We start from the raw sequence: 3,098 nt of genomic DNA, 5'->3' as shown, positions 1-3,098 counted from the left end.
TGGCCCCATCCCCTTGGCCCCTCCCCCTGGGCCAGCAGGCTGTGAGCGGTCTGGCCAGTCCCGTGAGTGTGGTCCCCCGGGCTGCATGACCTGGGGCAGATCCCACCGTCTAGGTGCCTCAGCCTCCCATCCCCAGGACCAAAGTCTGCCTGCTTGTGGGAGGGGGAAGAGTGGGCGATGGGGAGTGGGCTGCAGCCAGGTCCACGGAGTGCTCACCAGTGGCCTCCACCTCAGGTGCAGAGGGCCCACCCACTGCCCACCCCTGGATGAGACTTACAGGGTCACTATGCCTGGGCCCAGGGCTCTGAGGACAGCAGGAAGGTGCTCCAGAACACACTTTGCCCGCAAGCTCCCTGTTCAGTCCCGGGCACGGCCCTAGGAGCCCGGTTAACTGTGCCTGTTACCTCTGGGGAAGCTGAGGCTCTGAAAGGGCCACGGTCCAGCTCAAGATGGAGAATGTGGTATCTGATCAGAACTGGGAAGCTTGGGCCAAAGGCTTGGGGAGGGGAAGGGGAGGTGAGGGTGGGGGCTGTCTCACCCCTCCCCCAGCCTTCCCCACTTTGCTCTGCCCTGTGCTGGACAGAACCTCCTTCCTTGTTCAGATGGGACCGCCCCTCACATAGCCAGGCTCAGAGGAGCCAAGCATTTCCTGAAATGGCGACCAAGGACAGAGCCCAGGTCTACTTCCACCAGTGAGCCCAGAGATTGCGTCTGTGCTGACCCTTCCACAGGGAAGGGTCTGTGTTTGTGTGTGTTTGGGTGAGAAAATGTCTCACGTCTGCAAAATTGTGTGTGTTGGGGTGGGTGCCACTGAGAGCTGAGAACCATCAGTGACATGACCATCCTCTGAGCAGGAGTTCGATGATTTGATCCATGACTGTGATCCATGACTCTGTCCCTGGTCACTGATGGAGCCTAGAATCCAGACTCAGACTGAGCCCTGGTCCTGGTCACTGGTCACACGCTGAGTCTTGACCCTGGTCACACGTTGAGCCCTGACCCTGTGTCTCATCTGGAGCCACTTGTGCACGTTCACATATAGTTATGCATGTGTCATGTTCTTGAAGGGCTGCCTGCTTTTCCAGCCACACGCAGCTGTCAGCCATGTGACATGCTTGTCTTGGAAAGTCTGAGCCACAGGCTCCACCAACAGAGCAGACCCTCTGCCTGCCTCGCCCCCAGTTGTACACACACACTTGCACACATGGGCTCAACTTCTACACTTGAGGTGACTGCTCCCAACAGGGCCGACGGCCCCACCTCCCACACACACCCCTACACCAGCCTGGCCAGTGGCACTGAGGGCCTTGGGAGCAGGGCCACTAGGGAGGGAAATGGGCGGTCTTTGCAGAATTCCCAGATGTTTAGGTTGGTGGGTGGAGGATGCGCCCAGGACGGACGGACTGGTGCTGGGGGTTAAGGAAGGCCAGGAGCACATCGTGGGAATTAAGTCCTGTGGTTCTGAAGGGACAGCTCCTTTCCCTCATGGAGGCTGCGCGTAACCCGGAGTTACAAGGAGCAAAAAATTCAGAGCTGGCAAGATCCTTGCGAATCACCTGTTCTGCTCTCAGTTGAAAATGGTGGAGGTGAGGGCCAGCTTAGGGACATCAGTGCAGGCCAGGCCTGGGCCAGACACCCTCCAGGGTGCTCCTGCTGCTACAGCAGCCTTTTAGGAGATGTTCTGCCTGACGCCGATGCCACGCAGGCTCCAGGAAGGGCAGACTTCCATACCCGCCAGCTCTTTTGCTCCTGGGTCCTCGTGCTTGGCAAACGTAAAGGCTCTGAGAAGTCCTACAGCAGGCTTCTGTTCAGTCGGGTTCGGGTTTCCTTAATAGTGGGCACTGGGTACCCTCGCTGAGCTGGCAGATCAGACACTGGGACTGGCTGGTGGAGGGTGTAACCTTCCTGCAGTCTGTTGGGGTTTTTTTCTCAAAGCCTGACCCTGCTCTAGGCAATGTTAGACCAGCCTGGCTGAGGAGACTGGGACACGGGGTGGCACTGACATGCCCAGGGTTGCCCCATGGGTCATGACAGTCTGTGCCGTCTCCCTGCCCAGGCAGACCATAACCGTGTGGGGTGCAGCCTTCCAGGGGGCGCTCAGGACCCAGGCTCAGCCCCTTCCCAGTGTTCCTAGCCCAAGTGCTTTTTGGTCCCTGAAAGAGCCTTGCCCCACCCCATCCCTGGTTTCCTTGGAGACGGCAGTGAGGGGGCAGGCCCAGGGAGGCAAGCGAAACGGAGACTTCTCAGGGTTCCTTGGTCACTGTCAGCCGCGGCTCAGTTCCCTGCCTGATGTCTCCCACGCTGGCTGGTTCTCGATGGGGGCAGAGGAGGCGGCTCCGGGTGGGTGGATTATGAGGGGGATGGGACGGGAGACGGGATCGACACAGACGTCTTTGGTGGCCTGGGAAGGGTCTCAGGGTCCGCACCGCCAGTGAGCGTGGGAGGGGGGTGTGCTGTACCCCCCCCATCTGGGTGGGGAGCTGGGGCTGGGGAGATGATGCTCTGTTGCTCTCAGAGGGGAGGTCACCTACCCATGGGCTTCTCTCAGAGGGCCCTGGATTCAGCCCCCCGCCCCTTCCCCAGTGCCCCTCCCTTCTCTGAGTTCACACCACTTTGTCCTTGGGGAGCAGCGGGGCTGGCAGAGGCCCACTGTGGGCCTGCCCTCTCCTCAAGGGTGTCTGAGCCCGGACCTGCCTGTCCCCTGCCAGGCGTGGGAGCTGGAGGGGACAATGAGGGCGTGGCTTAGGGACTGCCGCTGTGCTCTGAGCCTGGGGCAGTGAGCATCTCCCCTGCCCAGGCATGCAGCCCTGTCCCCCCGAGCTGATGCTCTCCACCCTGTGGGCCCCCTTGTCACTCTCCTCTGCAGCGCCAGCTGGAATGCTTGGTGCTCTTGTCCCTGGGCCCGCCATCCTCTTCTCCTCCAGCCTCAAAAGCCACCTGCTCTTGGAGGCCTTTCTGCCCATTTTCCGACGTCCTTGGCCCTGTCGACTTCCACAGCTTGGACCTCAATTTTGCAGGAAGTCCGTGTATCCTCAAGTTTGCCCCCCCCAGCAGAGCGTGAGCCCCATATCCCCCTCTCACCTGTGCAGCAAGCCCTC

Source organism: Vicugna pacos, chromosome 36, assembly GCF_048564905.1.
Source record: "Vicugna pacos chromosome 36, VicPac4, whole genome shotgun sequence".
NCBI lineage: Eukaryota > Metazoa > Chordata > Mammalia > Artiodactyla > Camelidae > Vicugna > Vicugna pacos.
This window is presented reverse-complemented; position numbering follows the sequence as displayed.